Here is a 22,493-nt window from a genome sequence, read left to right on the forward strand (position 1 = left end):
TACATTTTATATAGTTCTGATTTTAGCCTCTCCCTTTATTAAATCATGAGAATAATCTAGCTAATTGGATTGCCTCCATTCAACACTAGTTTTATGTGTCTTGGTAGGGGGAAAGACCTGAAGAATTCAGAACACAGAGGCTTTAGATGATGGGAAATGTAAACCATATTTGAATGAAGGTGTTTTGGTTGAAATGCTGGTAATTATCTTGTATTTGTCATTTAAAAATGGTAATCATCCTAAAAACTTACTTACTAAAGGGAATACTGAATGATATGAGGGAAGGGTGAAAGAGATAACTAAGAAAAACTAAGATAAGATTTGGACAGTCAAAATTATTGTCCTTAACTCAGATTTCTGATAGGACAAGCTCATATCCTTAGAATCATCATTTCCATGAAGAGCCCTTCCAAGATAATTTACATTTACTTCTCCATCTTCTTTGCTTCCTAATCTTCACCATAATACCTTGCACAAATTAAAACCTTATATTTAATTCAAACAAACCACACAGTTTAGATTGCTTTGTTTTACTTAAGAAATAAGTCTTCAAAAAATAAAATGTAAATTGATAGTTTCATAAAAATAACATTGAACTCATTTATTATTAAAGCATTAAAACAGAAAAAGTATATTAAATTATATTAAACATGCACATCTTTACAAAATTGATCCAAAATGCCTGCCTTAATCAATACTACTAATAAGAAAAAAGTAAAGCTGGTTTTAAAAGTCCATTTGCACTGCTCTCTGCTTAAGTACTAAATCACATGTACTGTAGTTTACAATGTTATTTTTCTCAAATATTTCCCTAGAAGTATATTCACTAAAACTGCTTTGTAGAAAGATAGTAACAGAGAACAAGTTTTCTATTTCTTTGCTGTTATCAATGAACCCCTTCAATATCAACAGTTTATGACAATGTGCACAAATAAATAAGTTTTAAACCAAGTTACCTATATATGGGCTTACACACACAAATATTTTCAATTATCTGCCACATAGTCTAAACTACTTCTATATTAATAAATATATATCAATTAATTAAAAGTACTTTATTGGATTATTAAAATTCATTTAGAATTTTTTCTTGAAATTTATCATCTTTCCTGAGAAAAAATACCTTTATTGTCCAAAATGCCATTTTAAAATATAATATAATAATGGCAAAATCCAGGAATGCCTGGATTTTGGTATACATTATCAAAATCTCACTAAACGAGACTCATTCAACGAGACTCACTAAATGAGTCTAATTTCCTTAGTAAATAATCTCCTCATGTATAAACAGTTCTTTGAATTTTATATCATCTCACATCTTTTCTATGAGCACAGGCAACAGGAGAATGTAAGAAGCCAACATGCTAAATTAGTCATGTGTATATAGACCAAACTCTTTAAGGTAATCCTACAATTGAACCTCATTTCCCAAAAATAAACTATTATTTATTTTTTCAGATTACTGTAATGGTCCATGCAATTGGGTTAGTTCACTGAAAATTATAACAAACTGAAATTTTTTCACCAGCTTTTTTTTTTAAATACTCCTTCCAAGGAAACAGAAATTTTCTCTGAAGTGCAAGAACTTTACTTTTATTTTCACTCTCTAAATACTTAGATTATATAAAGCACTTGCAAAAAACTAATAAACATTCACACACAAAAGAAGGTAAGAACTTGTTTAAAAACCGTAACTGCTTCATTACTCAATGAGAAGAGTAGTAAATAAGCCAATACTTACAAATACACACAAATTATCAGCCCCAGCTCCCAGAAATCACTGGTAAATTGCCTTTGAATTCATGAAAGTGACCTGAAAATTTAGACAAAAAACAAAGTGAAAAAAGATAAATAAATTGCATTTGTATTAAAAAGTATATATTCTGTTTATAAAGTATACTACTTTTAACCCAGATAATTATCCCCATCTACTCCAACAATTTTTTCCAAGATGATAATACCAAAATAATACCAATTATTTCATTGCTCTAAGAAAACATGTCCATCCATTATGGCTTTAAAAAAGAACTTGTCAGTAGTAAAGTAGGTGTTTAAAAGTATGAATAAGTAAGCACAAAAAGAAAAAATTTTAAACATAAAAGCTGAACATTTGAAACATGTTTAATTTATATATGCAAGTTAAATGAATGTGCTTCAAAGAGAATATGTTGGGTGTGTTCAACAGGAATACCTTCTAGGTAGAATAAATGAAATAAGAAATGATGCCATTTTTGTTTTACCTTAAGTGTGAAACACATTTAGAAGCTTAAGCTACATACAATGCATACTGTATAAACCACAATTCAATCCAAAATTCTTTCACTTGCAAAAACTTTAGTTCTAGGTGAAAAGGTAACAGATGGAATTCAAAATCACAAAGCTAGCCTTATAAAAAATTTTAACTAGCACAATGAGTCACTATATGCCTCTAAATATCTATAGTTTTCCCTTTCCAGAACTCCCCATACATTAGAAGCTAGTTTGGTAGTTTATTTGTATTGTTTGGTTTTAAAACAGCGTATTTTCATCCCCTGAAAACAAAGAAAGTTTGCTGCAAAGGCTGTATTCTTTCCAAAATGTGAGGATGGCAATAGGTAATGTTCAACTGAAAATAATAATGAAACTTGGATTTCCTAATTTAGGTGAGAAATTTTCCTGGGCTCTGGGGATTGGTCTGATTCAATCTGCATTTTTAAATATAGCAAGTACACATCTAGGTTAGTTAGCGCTAACTAGATTTAAATAAAATACATTCTGAAAATAAATAGATCTTGATCAACATCATATGTAAGAACCACTACTCCCAGCTTTGTAATTATAGCTCAAATAGCTATACATTAATAGATCAGGAATCAGTATCTGAAATTAAGCTAAGATATGAAATAATAGCTAACTCAGCCCTTGCCCAACCCCTAAAATGTACTTTTGCCTAAATGACCCAGATGATTTATTCTATTTCTAGTCTACATTGATAAAAACAAAACAAAACAAAACAAAAAACCTGGGCATTTAGACAGCTTCAAGTATCTATGGCTAATACACTTATTAAAGTTCTTCACCAGACCTTCTCTTTATAGGGAATGGTGCCTCAGGTCTTTCCTACCTCAGTCTGACCAGTTTCCAGCAACTCTGTTATATAACTCTAACATTCATATGTGCTGGAGATATGAGAGCGTTTGCCAGGGACAATAGCGCCATGACAGATTTTTGGTACACACCCATTTCCTCCTTACAGCTTTCTGATGTTTTGGGTTCCAGGAGAACAATTTTACCTGGAACACCACACAACCCTACCTAGACACACTCAATGTACTATTCAAAAGTAACAAAGATTATTGGTTTTAATGTAAGCTATTTTAACATTTTATCCTGCCCTGAGTTATAAATTATAATTCTTTGTAAAGAAGTTCCCCGCAGAATATTTCTATAGCAAAAGATTATACATTCAAAAGCTGTGGATACATCAAGAAGTATTTATCTGCTTTTTAAAGATCACACTTTGTCTCTCTGGAAAATATTCCCTGAAAAGCATGAATTGGAATTATACAATATATATGTATATCCCATACCTTCATTTGCATTTAAACAATGTGAGAAAATTAAAATTTATCCAGGAAATATTGTAGCTCCATATATCTATTTTTTTCCAATCATTGGGCTCTAAAATTTCAGATATTTAACTCTGAAGATATCTTTAATTAGAACATGATTCTGATATTCAGGGCAAATAAGATTTTAATGCATACCAATACAAAGTCAATAAACCACATTTATCATATCAGTGCAATTTTGTTATTTTGCACTAAAAGTAACCCTGAATCTCATTATCAACTAATACACTATTAGTATACTTTGGAGGAAATAATTAAACAAGAACAAGTATTTAAGATCACAGAGTTCATTACCAAAGAAGAGAAACAAGGTTTTAATGTGTACGTCCTCACACAGATAAATTACAAATAATAAAACAACGTTTAACGTTGGCAAAGAGTTAAGAATTAATACACACACAACTTGAAGTAAGCTACTTCTGTAAGGAATAGGAAAGTTAAGGCTGAGGAAGACAGCTCCAAAAAAATAAAAGTTGGCTACTTTGGTCCTGAAGGCCCCTAGGAAGACAAGAAGGAAAATGCCAAAGCAAATCACAATCTGTTCTGGAAAGTGAGTTTGCTTTGCAAAATAAATCCTTAGAACACCCAATCATCCATGGATTGTCCCATGCCATAATTTGTTCATTCATTCATTCAGCAAGTAGCGACTATGGAGAGTAAGAATACAAAAGCAAATTAGACATGATTTTCCCTCTCAAGGCTTTCCAATAATTAATAATTCAACCCAGTCCATGGACTATTACATCTGACCACAGTGGTGACATGACCCATACTATTTGGTCACCATCCTTAGTTTACTAAACAAAAAGCAAATTGCTACCAATACTTCAATATAAAAGCAGAAAAGGAATATAAAGAGGAAATGTACAAATGAAGAAATACATATGTCTATTTACATAAAAATATGTATAATCTCACTAATAAAAAAAGAAAACAAAAAAATATCATTTTCACCCACAAGATAGAAAAATATTTTATAAATTGGACAAAAACTAGTATTAGTGAGGGTATGGAGAAATAAGCTATTGATGGATTACATATTGGAAACAACTTCTCTGAACAGCAATTTGAGAGTGTATGTTAAAATGTTTGTTGTTCATGCCCTTTAAGTCTGAGATGCTACTTCCAAGAATTATCCTAAGGAACTAATCACAAAACTGTTAAAAGATACACATCTGATAATTTTAATTACAGCATTTTTATAACAAACAAAAATTTGAAATAATCTGACTGGGTAAGTAAATTATGGTATATACATATAACACCACTCTATAACCACTAAAAGTTATTCTTTAAATCTATATTTATTGATATAATATAATGTCTACAATATATTTTTGAGCAAAGAAATATAGCAGATATAATATGAACTAATCAGTTTATGGAAATTGATTTATTTACATTGTGTATATTATATGCACACAAAAGTTACATAAGGAAAGGTACAATTTAACAAAAATGTTAACAGTGGGCAGTGAGATATGGTTTTATTTTTACTTTCTTATTCTTATGGGTTGGTGTTATTTAAAATTTTTTATATTTATATGTATAATTTGTCCCAAAATAATAAAGTCATTTCTATAATTCAGTGTATCACTCATGACATCTTCAGAAGAAGTCACTCAAATCTATGGTAACACACTACTTGTCTGGCAGCAAAAGCCAAATATTAATATTAGTGTTTTATAGGCAAATTCAAACAAGAATCTTTACATCAAATGAAGAAACTATAAACATTTTCACAAAAGCATGCCCCACTCTACCAAAAATAGGTAATGGACTAAAGGTAAACAGCAAATAAAAACACTGCCACTTTCCCTTATAATTAGATTAAAAGCTTTCAAGCTAAATTTTTAAATCCTGCATAAAGCTCTGCCTTTAAGCCACATTCATTTCTCTTTTTTCTCTCTCTCATTATTTTTTTAAATTTGATTTAGCAAGAAGTTCAAGAATCAAATAAGTGATTGGATTAGATGACCTTCCAATCATAAGAATCAATGATTCTAGAATATTAAAAAAAAAAACTGAAGTGCTTCTAAAAGCATCTGTAATAAACCTTTTCCACCTTAATACTAATTATGGCATCACATGCTTGAAACTCAAGCGCAGAATTAAATAACTTTTTAAAATTTATTGATTCATTGATTTAATAAAGTTATACATAGTGAGCCACTGAGATGAAGCAATAGATTTCACGGCATTTATTTTCTCAACAAACTCTTGGCTAAGAGTAAAACATTATTATTATCACTTTTGTCGGTTATATATTTACTAGACTAAAAGCATGTTTCTTAAACTCCATAATTCTCAGCTTTCCTTTTCTCCTTAACAATTATATTAAATTATGCAGAATTTGAATTAAGTTTAAAAAATGAAATGTGAAATTCAACTTCCAAAGGAACTAATACCAAGCTAATGCCCCCTCCCCCCAAAAAAGGCAATTGCTAATAATTAAGAACATCACAACAGTGAAGAGAAAATTAGGGTTTAGTAATTGGTATTTATGCATTCTAAGAGAAAAGCTAAGAGTAAGTCTGATGTGTCAAGGAAGACAACTTAAGGCAAATTGCTGCCTACTCCAATACCCTGCTTTCCTGAAAGAACCTATTTCCATAAAGCTCTCCAGTGATAGTTTTTATTGAAGTCCACTCCTATGTTCAATAGACATCATGCATTGGTTCACTTGAAAAATTATGGTTCATCGAGCTATGGAGATTCAGAACGTTTACATAGTTCATTATACAGTATTTTTCTAATCAAATTTGTTAAGATCACCACTAATCAGACGGGCCACGGTGACTCAGCAGGCAAGAATGCTTGCCTGCTATGCCAGAGGACCCGGGTTCAATTCCCGGTGCCTGCCCATGTAAAAAAAAAAAAAGATCACCACTAATCTTATCAGAAAAGTTTTTAAATATTGGGAAATTGTCATGCTCATGGTGGTGAATACAAGTATTCCAAACTACTAATTTCCTCTCAAAAGTTCAAATTTTATTATTGACTACAGAGTCATTTGCTTTTCTTGTAATGGCAGGCTCACATTGCTCAATTTTGAGACAATGTTTGCCAAGTATCCAAGTCTGAATAATCACCATTTGTTAATCATTCTTTAAAGAAAAATTGTATTCTATGAAAAAAGGTGGTTAAGTTTACAACTCAAACAGTTGCACAAATGAGTTTCTTCAAAATAACCATTGTACTTTGGTAGACAGCACAAATACTTTACATGTCCTTCCCATTTCATCATAAAGAGTATTAAAAAGAAATTTTAAGTTTTTATTAAATTTAATAATTTTAGAGAGTAATAAAAACTTAATAAAATTAATAATTTCACTGTTTCATCCACAACGTACTTAAGTGAAAATGCTTTTTTTTCACCTTGAGTAAAACAGTGCAAGTGAAAACAGAGTGAAAAATGCAGTAATTTCAGTCCAAGACAAATCTTTAAAAGCAATGAAGTAAGTTGCCTCAAAAAAATAGAGATCTATTGCTGGAGCTGTGAAAGTTAAGGCTGAATGACTCTTTGCCAGTGATGTTGTAAAAGAATACACTGAGTTGAAATTTCTATCAAACCTCAGCTGATTAAATAGAAATCTTTTATAAAATTTATTTATCTGGATCCTATTCCAGACCTATTAAACCAGAGTCTCCTTAAGTGAGACCAGGAGTTTCTAGTTAAAAAAATAATAATAAAACTCTTTACATGATTGCCAGCCTAGCAACTATCTATAGACTGGTGTTCAGGAACTGCTATACCAATTCTTCTCTGAAGTCCCTATCAATACTAACTTTCTACGATTTCATATTTATCTACACCCATTATGCAATATACACTTACTTCTATGTAAAATTTCATAAACCTATTTTAATAGGTCATAGATGATCAGGGCAGGGTATTTCTGGATCAGGAGAAGAGAAATTAACATTGCATTTCCTAGGCCCATTAGTTCACTTTTGCCAACATATATAGCTGAATTTTAAATCAAAAGTAGTAATTGCATAAGTTTTACAAATTTTCACAACTGCCAACACTTCGCTGCTCTCATTTATCTTGCTATTTTCTTGAGAAATAGCAATTCTCAAGAAAAATTATCTGAGAACAAGGATGGTCAGTATAAAAATAATGTTTATGTGAAAAATGAATGAGAATTTAGAAGTAGACAGCATGTCTTCCACTTTACAGAGGCAGCTTAGCATTACAAACCAAGACCAAAATATGGGCCACAAACTTCCAAAAGCTATTTACAGAATCACCATAAGATTTAAACCCCCAAATCTTGTATTTTGAGGCCTTAACTAAAGAAAAATGCCATATCCTTCATAAGCATAACATGAGCCAACAAGGCCACTTGACCAGCATCAAACAAAAATTTGGCAGTTACCACTCAGTACCACTCCCTCTTAACCACATTTAATGACTTCAGTAATGGAGTTCTGTAATTTAAAGTATCAGGCAAATAACACCAAGTTACTTAGATGAGTTGACACCGCCTGTTGTGCAAATATTTACTTAGACAATTATTAAAATAACAGCTGCATTATCAACTGAATACAGACCAGAAAAACTTAGTGAATACAGAGTCAACATGGTCTGAATTTGCTACGTAGCATGTATATGGCACTTGATATTTTTAAAACACTTCCCAATTCATGATAGAAATTGAAAGGGGGAGAAATGCTAAAAGTAAACATTTTGGTGACTATGGCCTAATTATTTAAGAGTCCTAATTCCTAAAGTAAATCATAGTTATTCATCATTTTCTGAATATCTGCCTGTTGCTAGGGGCTATGTTAAGCACTGGAAACACCAAAATAAATAAAATAGAGTTGGTGACTTCAAGGAGTTCACAGCTGCACATAAGAGACAATAATTACAGCTTTGAGTGAAATCGGTGAAGAAAACAGATTATAAAACCATAAAATCTCATATTGTGAAATAGAGAATATGTATAGAAAATGGGGATACAAAATTACCTGCTCAATGATACTGCGAGGATTAGGGTTATGAAAATGCTTCCTAGGTCAGATATCCCTTCTACAAGTGTACTTCTCTTTTTTCTTTCTCTGTGAGACTCAGCTGAAACTGTCCAAGTCACAACTTACACAAATCACCTGGTGGCTAGTGCAGCCAACACTTCGTAAGGAATAGCTTAAAGGGGCGTGACCCTAGGGTAATGTCTTTTACAATGCTACTACATTATCACACTTAATAATTAAACTGCATGCATACTGGGAGTTCAGTTATATCCTATGGAGTAGCCCCTCCAAGCCCTGATTCTCTTGTTCACTTACAAAAACACAGGAGCAAACAAAGCAAATCTTATGGAGAGATCCTGCTCATCCTTTTATTGCATGTTCTTCATAATTTAAAGATTTCACTATAAAGTCCAGACAAGATCTAGCCTGGCCTCCTGCAGAGATTGCCTCACTGCCTAAGTAAAAAACATGAGGAATAGCAGGATGACATGAGCCCAGTTTTACAGACAAGGAAACAAATACACAACTCACTTAGGGCCATATGACATTGATCACAGAGATTTCATTTTAAGTCAGAGTTTCCAATTACTGGACTATGTCCATCTAAGAAGAAAATAAATACATCCAGTTACTTCATCTGTAAAATGTGAACCTCAAAATTCATTTCTCTCATAAAACGAATGCTAGTTTTGCTACTCACAGTTAGCTCCTTTGACAAGGCACTTCGTAAAATGCAGATAGGTTAAATGCCTGGATTTATAAATACATTTCTCCAGTACCCATACCTTCCTATCTCCTCCATCCCCAACCAACAACCAATCCCTGTATTTTCTTCTCTTGTAATTTTCCTAATTTCATTATTTCTTTCCCTGGTCCCCTACTAGATAAGATGTGTGTGTGTGTGTGTGTGTGTGTGTGTGTGTGTGTGTGCCTGTGTGTGTGTTGGGAAAAAAAACCAGCTTCATACTACATAATTCTCCTTTCCTTACCTCACTGCTCTCATTCAGTACGTGGTAAAAATCATTACCTCTATAATGTGACAAAATGTAGGAAATGCCCAGAGCTCTCCAATACTCAAGTCCTTGTTCTAAATTTCACCCCCATCAACCCAGGCTCTACAGGATAAAGACTAACAAATATTTAATAACTACTATAGGCCAAGTATTGCTCAGTTGATAAGTGTTTTCTCATTGAATCAAAATTATTTTGTGAAAAATGGATTACTATCCTCATTTTTTAAATGAGAAAACTGAGACCCAATTGAATTGAATATTCACAAAAGCAGTAATAAATTCTTATTCAAATTAAGAACTTATGGTTTCAAACCTAGTGTACTTTCCATGTTTCATTTAAGTAGCATTTATTAGTATTTCTGATCCTAGACTATTGGTTCTTATATCAAAAGAGTTCTCATAAGAGGTTCTAAATCCCACCATCTCTTATCAACTAATCCTACCCCTGTCCTTCAACCACCATAGTTCTCTGGGACAAGCACTGTGCCAAGCCCATTTGTCAGCCTGTAATTCAAAGCCTCCTTCTTGCTTCTTCTACCTCTGAGTAGCTTCATAGAACAATTTTACTGGACAAAGGAGTATTCTTCCAACAAAAGAGAATAAAAACATTTACCATATATATAACATACATACACAATATGGAAATTTACGAAACTTAAAAAGAAATAGTCTAAACTCAAGGATGTTATTTATGCACAAACAAATAATTTAAATTTCAGTTGATTCCAAAAATTTGGTATTCAAGTTTAATTCTTTCCAAAAATGAAATAATCTAAATCAATGTTAGGTTTAAAATATGTATAAAAATACAAAAATTAAAACTGTATTCAAGTATAAGAATAGAAATAGATTTGAGTATATAGAAGAATTTAGTATATAATATAAGGGACATGTCACGTCAGGGGAGAAAAGATTAACTATTCAATAAACGGTGTTGGGAATGGGTAGGCATTTGGAAAAAAAAAACAATGTTGAATCCCTACCATTACTTCACACCAGCATAAATTCCAGATGGATTTTTTTTAATGTAAAAAATTAAAACATAAGTAATCTTAAAGAAAATCTAAGTAACTATAGTATAATCTTTCTAATCATGGCATTAAAACAAGGAAAAGGTTAGGGTGGGCCACGGTGGCTCCGCAGGTAAGAATGCTTGCCTGCCAAGCCCGAGGACCCGGGTTCGATTCCCGGTGCCTGACCATATAAAAAAAAAAAAACAAGGAAAAGGTTAATAGGATTAGTTCTATTAAAATTGTATGAAAAAAGGACCATTTACAATATTAAAAACAAACTACAAACTGGAAAACATATTTGTGATATGACAAAACAGAATGTTAAGAGCTTTAACAAATAAAAAACAGAAAAATGGCCTACTAAGATAGAATATTTACAAATGAGAAAATGCAAAAGCAAGTTAGTTGGAAAATGTATTCAACATCACAATTATTTTTAAGTGCTATGATAATGCTTTGGCAAAAATTTAAATATTGTTAATGTTTAATGTTCATGAGTGTAAGAAAAGGACTTTCTCAATCATTGGTGAGAATGTAAAGTAGTACAGCTTTTCTGAAGGGCTATTTGACAATTCTGCATTCCCTGTATCACTCATGACAAAATATGGTAAGGTCTAAGTGAAAAATATAATATCCTCAATATGTTCAAATTTGAAATGTACATATCCATTGATGTAAAAAAAAGTCTACTTTTATTTTATCCTAAAAAAAATTATTGGACAAGTGGGTAAAAGGCATATGTATGAAAAATTTCACTGACATTTTGTTTATAATAGCAAGCAACTGGAAACAACCAAAGGTCTACCAATATTGCAATGAGTAAATAAATTAGCATACAGCCACAAAATAGAATACATCATCTTTAAAATTGTTTCATATATCCATTTATATCAGTGAGAAAGACAACCTATGTTACTGGAGACAAAGGGCTAAAGAAGCGTATGTAGTATGTTTCATTAGTGTAAAACCACATAGGTTATTATATAAATTGCATGTGATTACAAAAAAGAAAGGATATACAGCAAAAAGTTCTTAATGAGTATTGAGATATATATATATATATATATATATGTGAATATGTATATATATATATATATGGGTATACATGCATATACATACAAAAAAAGAAAGGATACACAGCAAAAGAGTATTAAAGAGGATTGAGGAAAGTGACTTTCTCTCTTTACACTATTCCTTTCCATATTGTCTGATTTTTTTACATGCATTGGCAGGTATTTTCTCTATAACCAGAGAAAAAAATTATTTTAATAAAAATTTTGGTAAATATTAAATGAAGATACAAACACAATTGCTATTTGTTTGATTGATTGTTTTATTAGGAAAGTTGTAGGTTTACAGAAAAATCATGTACAAAACACAGAATTCACATATACCACCCAATAATTAATACCTTGCATTAGTGTGGTATATTTGTTACAATTCATGAAAGAACATTTTTATAATTGTACTATTAATTGTAGTCCATAATTTACAATAGGGTTCACTGTGTGAATATATAAAGATTCCTAAAACTCAACCACAAAAAGACGAACCAATTTTAACATAGGCGAAAACTCAGAAAAGATATACAAATGCCCAATAAGCACATAAGATGTTCAACATCATTAGTCAACAGAGAAATGTAAGAAAACTACAATAAGATACCACTTCTCACCCACAAGGATGGCTGTTATTAAAAATATAGAAAATAACAAGTGTTGGAGAGGATGCAGAAAAATTGAAAGCTTTGTACACTGTTGGTGGGATATGAAATAGTGTAGACACTGTAGAAAACAGTCTAATGGTTCGTCAAAAAGGTAAACATAGAATAATATACGAACCAGCGTTTCGACTCATAGGTATATAACCAAAAGAATTCAAAACAGGAACTCAAATAGACACTTGTATACTATTGCCCATAGCAGTAGTATTCACAATTAGCCAAAAGGTAGAAACAACCCAAATGCCCAGCAACAGATGAATGGATAAATAAAATGCGATATATACTAACAATGTAATATCATTCAGCTATAGAAAAGAATGAAGTTCTGATATATGCTAGAACATGTATAAATCTTGGAAATGTCATGTTGAATGAAATAAGCCAGGTACAAAATGAAAAATATTGTGTGCTTCCACTTATATGAAATATCTGAACAGGTAAATTCATAAAGATAGACAGCAGATTAGAGTTACCAGGGGCTGGCAGTAGGGGAGAATTGGGAGATACCATTTAACAGGCACAGAGTTGCAGCCTAGGGTGATTTTTATAAATAGTGGTGATGGTTGTGCAACATTATAAACATAAGTAGTGTACGCTTAGAATGGTTAAAATGGCAAATTTTATATTACAATATTTTACCACAATTTTTAAAAAATAAGTGCGTTTATCAAAAGACACAAAAGAGTGATAGGTGGTGAAAAAAGATATTTGCAACACATAAAGAGGATGGCTATGCTGTCTCTAAGAACCTCTTGACCCACTTCTGATTTTAACCAGAGCTGCAACAGACAGCTAACTGATACTGGCAGTACTGTATCTCAAGCATTCACTGAGCATCTTGCTACCATCTGTTTCAGGCCCTTCTCTGAAGGCCATGCCCAGCACTAGCTCAGCGTGGGAATTGGAGAGGTAAATGCCCAGAGGAAACTCTGAACCAGTGTAGAATAAACGCTCAAGAGTCCCTTCTTACAGGGAAGCATTCTGTGCTCCTCTCAAAGGTCCCAGTGGAATCAAGTTCCCATCCCTGCAGAGCTTAAACCGATAACTGCTTTTCTTTATTCTCTGTCTCACTGTCACCACTCCCTCATTTCTGCTTCTTGGAATCATCGTCTAAAAAGTTATCTGTACCCTCGTTTTTACTGCAGGCTCTACTTCTGTGGGAATCCAAATTAAGACAACACATAAATTACAAAGGTTTTGTATCCAGACTATATTAAGAAGTCCTACAAAATGATAAGAAAAAGACAAACAACTGAATAAAAATAATGCACAAAAAAATTTTAAAAGAACTTCCCAGGATTTCCAAATGCCAATAAACATGTAAAAATGTGCTTAACTTTATTAATATTTAGGAAACTACAAATTAAAATAATAATAAATGCCACATTACACTCACTACAATGTTGAAACTACAAAGACTGATAATAACAATCACTGGAGAAGATGTGTTACAACAGGAATTCTCATACAATGTTGGTGGAAGTGTAGATTAGAAGGGTTTGTAAAACGGTTTGGCATTATCTAATAGAGTTGAAAATACATATATCCTATGATCCATTTATATCCATTTATAAGTATTTACCCAACAGAGATGCATGCACTTCTGCACTAAGTATACAAAAACACTCATAGCAGCAGTATTCACAATAGCCCCAAACAAAATAGCAAATGTCTGTCAACAGGAGAATGGATGATCTGTGATATAGTTATGTGGTGGAATACTATACAACAATGAAAATGCACTATACAAAATAACAAAGATGAATCTCACAAGTACAACATAGAAATGAAATGATCTAGACATAAAAGATTATATGATGCATCATGTATCGAAAACAGGCAAAGCAAAATATGTTGTTTAGAGATGCATGATCTGGAGGTGAAACTGCAAAGAAAAGCAAGGAAATGGTGACCATAAAAGAGAGCTTTACTTTTGGAGGATGAAAAGGGTAGAGGTTGTTAGAGGAACAAGATGGGTTTTAAAGATGCTGAAAATGTTCTATTCTTATCCTGGGTGGTGGCCATACAGCTGTTTACTTCATGATAAAATATTTTGGTTTTGTGACCACTTCTATTTTCATATTATTTTCTACTAAAAAGGGTTTAAAACAAGTTTTTTAATATCTGATATTTAAACATAAAATAATCAGTCTAACTCAAAATGATAAAAAATGCAACCTAAAATTATGAGATACTATTTTTCATAGGGAATAGAGAAACAGTCACTTTGAAACATTACTGTTAGCAGTACAAATTGGCACAGTGGCTATGAAAGGTAAGCTCACCAATATCTATTTAAAACTGCTGCAATTTTACTGAAAAATGCCATTTAACCCACGATTCCATTTTAAGGATACTTTCCTATAGATATATTGGTACATAAACACAAAGAAAACTGTACAAGGATATTTATTATAATATTGTTAGCAATACCAAAATATTAGAAATAAATACAAATTTCATTAATGAGGAGTGGTTATAATGCCCCCATGTACTGGAATAGTATGCAGTCATTTAAAAGATACCAGAAAGCTCTATGTGTCCTGACGGGTACATCCTCAACATATATTGTGAAATTAAAAAAGCAAATATATATAATATAATACCATTTGTGTTAAGGGGAAAAAGCATTGCATAGTCTCTCTCTACTTGGATACATAAGAAACTGAAAACAGATGTGGCTTTCAGGGAAGGCAACTGAGGAACTTAGAGGGAAAAAGTAAGAGACCTTTTACTCTACACCTTTCGCACTTTATAAATTTTTACCATATATATACACATGACCTATCCAATTAAATAAATAAATATTTTTTGGAATTGAATTTCACTCAAGTCCTCACAGTTCCTCACACATAATAAACATCTAATCTTGTGAATGATAATAAAAGATGAAGCTATCTGGCAAGGTTTATTTTTAAAGTATGCTATTCTATACATAGTTGGTACATTAGTTAAAATATATTCTCTGGAGTCAGTACAGTCATACAAATCTAAGAATGAATTTTTGGGATCTATCATCCTGGTATAATATCCTCAGCATAACGGAAGCACCTTTAAGATGACACACTGCTTTTCTAAAATTTCATAAAATATTATCAGGCAAAACAAAGATGAGGTATTTTAGACTTGTGCTGACGAGTACCAGAGTAAATACTATAGAATAAGTTCATATAAGTGACAGAAGAACAAGTCACAACTATGCCCAAACAGATTCACCAAAAATATAATTCCTTTTCGTAATTTTTAACAATTTTTATATTTTATTTTATTTTAATCACATCAAACATTTTTCTTCCAGCTGATTTTGCCCACTTTCTGGCATACCTCCCAGTTGGGAATACAGTGAATATTTAACAATTTCTGCAAACATAAAATGGTTGCCGTAGAATGGGTTGAATTAAGATCATTCATTTCAACTTCACTCCCTTCTCTGTAAACACAGCTCAGTGAATGTGACAATATTCTACATATTTTAACAGGACATTTCATTTTAGAACTCCTAAATCTAACTTTACTGTGGATTTTATGAATATGCTCCTTCATTGCAATTAATTTTTTGTCTTTTAAACTAATTCAATTATGTACGGATTCCATTTTGTATACAATAATGGACAGTATGAAATATCTATCAATTCCATTTCACACCAGAACAAACAAAAGTGAATGATATTTGGGGGGTGTGAGGGTAGTTCAGTGGTAGAATTCCTTCTTGCCATGCAGGAGACCCGAGTTCAATTCCCGGCCCATGCACTTCCCCAAAACAAACAAACAAACAAGCAAAGAAACAAACAAAAATTCAACAAATGGTGCTGCAATAAGGGGATACTCACTTGGAAAAAAGAATGAAATGTGACCCCTGCCATACAGCATACAAAGAAAAAAAAAGTGAATGACATATGAAAAAGGAAAATGTTGCCACATTAATGAACTTGCTAATTCATAAAAGTTAGTTGGTTACAGCACGGTTCAGGTCCATTTGTTCATGCACTTTAAAGACTACAAGCTCCTGAGTTCACATTTAAATTTACAGTAGTTCCTTATCTACTTGCCTCTATTAACCCAGGAAATATCTATGATTCTGGACTAGTTGGAGTCAATAACCTTATTTATTTTAGCCCTGTGTATGTGTGTGTTTTTTTTTTGAACATTTATTGAGCACCTGAGCCTGGCCCATATGAACAGGGCAACTCTTCAATTATTTCAAAAAAACATTTCTTCAGATAGTAAAACTCTTGAGAGTAAAACCTGTATTTTCTCTTTCCTTTTATAAATCTTTGTAGTACCTTAGTACAGAGCCTTCAGTATTTTTTTATTTATAGCATACTTTAAAAGCAAAGAACAATTTAATTAAACTACTTGGTAAAAAGGAGTATTTTGCTGTATCATCTACCTATCAAAGTCCATTTTTAAAAGAGCCCATATTTTATGATAAATTATGATTATTAACACCTTGGCTCTTGCTTTCCAATAAGATTTAGTCCATCTAGAGTATCTTATTCTGAATGTATATATTGTCATAAGTGGTTGCTATATGTTGTTAAGTCCTGGTGACTATTGCCTTAGATTTGGAGTCCATTCCATAGTCATTTCTGGTATAGCAAAAACTTAATTTTTTTTTTTTTTTTTTTGCATGGACAGGCACCAGGAACCAAACCAGGATCTCCAGGCATGGTTTGTGAGAACTCTGCCTGCTGAGCCACCGTGACCCACCCAAGCAATTAATTTTTAGTCTCTCTTTTCCAATGTATGTAAAATTAATCAGGCAGGAGGAAGAAAGCAATGATTCCTTCTTTCGGGTTAATGGAAGGCAAATACAATAAAGCCAAAAAGGATCTTAGTTAAGATTCTGAATCCGCTAAATAAAAATTAAGTTAACAATTGAGATGGTTGCTATGGCAAAGGATAAAGGATACTAAAGAAGAAAATTAAGTTTCTAGAGTAATATATAAAAACATATTTATTTGATTATTATAATATAAGAGCTTTATTCTCAATGACTCAATGATTCCTTCTTAAGGCAAAGTAGTTTACAAGCAACCTAAACTCTTTCCTCAGAACTAACAGATTTTTTTAGCCTTAAAAACATTATTTACTGCCTGTCCCTTTCTCTCAAAAGCGCATAATGCTATGGATGATGATGATTGTGGAGATAAAAAGTTTACCCACAGCTTCAGTCACCAGTTCTCCTACTCTCCAAAGCCATCTGGTATTTCTTGTGCATAATTAGCAAAATATTGACATAGCCCTTAACACTCTAGGGAGAATTAGACCAATTTTTTAAGCAAGAAAAATTCTGGCCACTTAAAACAGAATTGCATTGTACCAAAACTTTCTGTAAAGATTTTTGTATGCCCAAACTTTACTTGTCTTTTTATTGCAATATCTGAACTCTAAAAATAGCATATTTAGTGAGTAAAATGCTGGCAAAGCAGATGTTGCCCCTTGTATCCACCCATGAATACTTACTCCCAATTTGGTTGTCTGCAGTGGTGAATCAGAGCAAGGTGACTCAGTAAAACTAACAAAAAAATTGAAGCTACACTTGTCTCACAGTGTTTACCTTGAAATAAGACTATTAAGCTACCAAAACTTAAAAGCACGAGAGCTAGCTAAGTTGCAAAATAACATTCAAGATAAGATCACTGCATCATAATTTCTCTCTAATTGTTTGTTTTATTTTTTTTTGAGCAGATGCCTAAATGTATTCCTCATATTAAAAACACAAGGGAGGAGTTTAGGGCTTTGAACTATGCCTCCGACAAGCCCATTTACATGTTTTGCAGTCTTCAGAATTCATTCAAGAAGAAAGCAAGTATGGCAAAATATAACTCAGAAAAATATTGCACTTTGAAATATATATCGTTCAAGAACTGAATATTGTACATATATTCTTTTTCATCCCAACTTCTGTGAACCTGATGTTTGCCTAACGACAATGGAAACCAATGAAAATTCAATAAATGCCTACCATCCTCCAAGCACTTCAATGTACACCAGAAAAATGTGGTATCCTGATAGGCAAGAGTAAAGTACCAATAGCTGCAGTTCACAAACTGTGCACCAAGAAACCCTAAAGGGCCTTAGAGAACACATAGGAGTACCATGAGATATTTGGACTTCTCAGGGGAAATACAGCAATATGTGACATCTCTTGAGCTCTATGCAAACTACAAACTCAAATTGTTTCACAGTTTTGACACTGGATCACACTACATTCTCTTCAACAACACCATATCTTTGCAAAGCTGGGTTTTCAGTGGTTAAGTGATAAAAAAGTAAGTACTGTGCTAAATCAATGTAGAACAGGAAATGAGGATGGCAATATCCAATATGATTTCAATGTTTGAAAAGTTGTATAGTGTCCAAGAAGCACACACATCCATTAGTAATGGTCATCTGAGAGTGAAATTAAAAGAGTTTTTTCTTTTCAATTGATCTGTATTTTTTCTCAAACAACTACTAAGTTATTAGTACATAAATACTTATTAAAGTGTATGACCCCAAATATTTATAAAGTGAACTGTTAGCTATTTCTTTTGGCCCAGAGTGACTGAGAAAAAAATTACTAACACATCAAGGGCACTGTGAACCAAGAAAACTTGAAAATTTCTGGCTTAGAGCCTTAGAACTTCCTTACTCATGAATGTACAAACTCAAGTAAATTACTGGTGATAAATAAAGGAAATAAGGAAAGTATCTGAAAATGCTCTTTTCCAACCAGTGCCTAAATAATCTGTGAAGGGGATGACTTTGGGGTTACCGTGTGCAAAATCGTCTCAATATCAGTACCAGATCAATCAATGCCTCAAAATGAATATGCAATCTAAAAAGGAAAAACGTTGAGAAGGAAGCAATGATGCAACTTGAGAATAGCAAATAACCGCTCTATATAGCAAAAGAAAAACTTAATAAAAACACAACATTGTTAAGTTATAAAGCAATGGAGACATAAATAAGCATTTGTACAACTAAATATTCAGGGAAATCCTGGAAGTATATGGCAGTACTTCTGGACCCAGACCAAAATGTAATCAAGGAAATTTATATAAGCTTCTGGAGAAACACAAAACTAAAAAAAGAAAGGAAACCAAGCTGTTAAAATGCGCATGCACACACACACACACACAAGAGAGGGGTATTAAGATAAAGCAAAGCAGTTCAAAGAGAAGGATCTTCTTGATGAAAAGAAAAAAGGAGCCCAAACTTAAAACAATCTTTAAATTCTCATTTAAAGGCAGAGAATATAAGCTGTAGATGAGGCAGGCAATGATTAGAACTATGATTCCAACAAGAAGATGACTAGAACACCACTGCAAAACATAGTGCCATCAGACATGTAGAAATGACCCTTATTCCACAAATAAACAAGGATGGGACTAAAGTCTCTCGTTACATTACAAATCAAAATACCATCTAAATGTAAGACTGCAAACTGGCAATAATGTTTTTTAAACGCAACAAAGTATGTTATTGTTATACTATTATGTTATTAAAATAAGTTACTGGCAATAGAGGAGTTATTTGGGACATACATGTAGAATTATTTGTCTAAAACTAGATAGGACATAAGGAACACTTTAGAAAAAAACAGTAATTTTGGTACGAGTAGTGGCTCTGTTTCTTTCTTTGCTACTATGTGTAATCTCACAAGTGTCACAATCTTATTGTTTTTCACTTTCCCAAGACTTCTAAAATAGATAACATATAGTATTTATTGTGTCAGAGATGATATAGGAATGGCATTTGATGATACAATGAAAATCTTTGAAAATTTAAAGTTCTACAATCAAGATATTATTAAAATCACTCAAAATGGCACTTTCAGTTTCATTCTCACATGAGTTTTAGAAGAGTCAGACAGGCTAGTAATATAGTTCCAATACTTTTAACATTTTACATCCATGTAGAACAACATGCAGTGCTCCAACTGAAACTCATAGCCACATCACATATCCAAGCATCAAAGAGAACTGAAGAAAATAATTACTACTGTGACTGCATTCATTTCAAATATCATGTTAAAACTGTTCCAGCTAACCAAATGGGGACTAAATATTTTGAATTTTATCTACAAAATGCTTCTTCAGTCTGGAATCTATTCTGTCACAAAATTATTTCATTTTGAAATGAAATAATTATCATTATTGATTTTACTTCCAGAATTATTCTCAAATTTGTTAACTCCTACCCTTATTGCTCATTATAAGCAATAACATCATTGCTTATTATAAGCAATAATATCATTGTTTATTATAAGCAATAATAAAGCCCTTATTGCTTCTCACCTGAACTTCTCTTATCTATAACTCCAATCTTGTCTCCCATCATTTTATTGCTCATCCTGTCCATAATCATGCCTCTTATCTTTCTAAAACATTGACACTATCATGTCACTACTATGTTCAAAATTCTGTACAGTTCCACATCACCCCTCTACATAAGTCCCAAAATCTTTCTTATCCCATTAAAGGTCCTCATAAACCCGGCCATAATGTCTTTCACAGCCTCATCATCTTGGACAAATGCTACACTTTAGTCAAATAGAACTGTTCCCTACTTCCCAAAATTGAATTGCATTTTTCTACCTCAAACCTTTGTTCATGTTCCTTCATCAAAACAAGTGGAATACCATTCCCCTCTACCTCTACCTCCACCTCTTTATTGAATACAAAAGCTACTTTTTCCATAAAGTCCTCCTGGGGGTAAAATGTATATTGAACTGAAATTTGGGTGCCCCTTCTGCAAACAAACTTCACCCAAAAAAATCATATCTAGGAGGAAAATATAAACAAATTTCTATGATGGACAGTGGGAAATACTTTATATGCTATGTGCCACAACATATCATATACCTTATCTACTTCAATCATTGGCAACCATTCTCTTAAAAGAAAAAAATCTTAAATAAGCTGTATTTATGTCCTTCAGTTTATTTAAGAAACACAACAGTAGCAAAACCAATGTATCTGCCTTTCCAGAAATCTCTTTCTACATCTTGTACTCTACTCATGAACATACGTCATAATAATTCAAAAGCTGAACAGAAAAGTACATTTACATACCTAAGCAGACTTTATTCATATGTTATTCATACCTAAGCAGACTTCTCCTTTATTCATATATCACTAACTGAATTCCTGTTGCACCTTTCTTCTAAAGGCAACATGCTTTCAGATATACTAATATACATCCCAGTAAGGAAGGGAAGGAAGGCTATTGATCTCTCCTACTTTCCAGATTTGGAGAAAATTAGGGCCAAAGAAGATGAAATAAAGATTTCATAATCAGTGGTTAGGATTAAAATCAAAGCATATTAAACATGACTTCTAAGTTGTATTCAATAGATCAAACTTCTAAACGAAAACCTCTTTCTTCCAAATTTCATGATGCAATACTGACTAAAAAAGGTACTAATTTATCTAAGTGTAAGATACCTTTTCCTATGTTAAAATTGTTTAAAATAAGATATATTTTAAAAGAAAAAGAAAATGGAGATACAGAACACAAAAGAGAAATTAAGGTCACCGAATAAATTTAAATATGGCATTAAGAACTGTACTGGCTCTTAATCGTATCAAATTCTCAAGTTTTTCCCCAAATACCTTCTAAAATACTCTAATCACTATAGTAATGCATAAACATAGAAAAAGGGAACTTTTACAGAGTATACTGTAGGTAAAACACTTTTTAAATGAACTTTCATGTCCTAGTACAGTGAATGCCAATCCAAAGAAGAAGCCAAGTGGCCAAATGGCCTTCTCACTCAGGGGCAAAGTCTAGATTGCAGATATCACCTGTTTGTTACAAGTATCCTGACTGGCATCTCAGTTACTTTAAAGAGGCTCATAAAAATTCCTAGAGCACTGAGGAGGGGGAAAAAGCCAACATAGTCAATTGGTCAAACAGAAAGAATCACTGCCACAGCCATTTAATTTAGAATTTTGGAAACCTGACAGCATCATAAATTTGCATTTACATGACAAAAAGTTTTCTCTAATGCCTTCTGTAACTCAAACTCAATCCACATGAGGCCAACCCACTTTCCAATAATATTTACCTTTCTTTTTGCTACCATTGTACCCTTGATTGGAAACTGTTCTGAGAAAATTATCTAATATTTCTCCCTTAGGTGAAATTAAGTTACTCAATTATCTTT

At 32.4% G+C, this 22,493-nt stretch overlaps 1 protein-coding gene across 7 annotated transcripts in view; it reads right to left on the reverse strand.

The window, feature by feature from the left end:
* SOX6 (SRY-box transcription factor 6) overlaps positions 1-22,493 on the reverse strand; it is a 602,540-nt gene that overhangs the window by 482,384 nt on the left and 97,663 nt on the right. For all 7 annotated transcript variants that reach the window (XM_077114108.1, XM_077114106.1, XM_077114104.1 and 4 more), the window contains exon 2: positions 1,742-1,813. The gene's annotated coding sequence lies outside the window, so the exon portion shown is untranslated. The remainder of the gene's footprint in view (positions 1-1,741; positions 1,814-22,493) is intronic.

The sequence above is a fragment of the Tamandua tetradactyla genome, chromosome 8 (genome assembly GCF_023851605.1).
Source record: "Tamandua tetradactyla isolate mTamTet1 chromosome 8, mTamTet1.pri, whole genome shotgun sequence".
NCBI classification, from domain to species: Eukaryota; Metazoa; Chordata; class Mammalia; order Pilosa; family Myrmecophagidae; genus Tamandua; species Tamandua tetradactyla.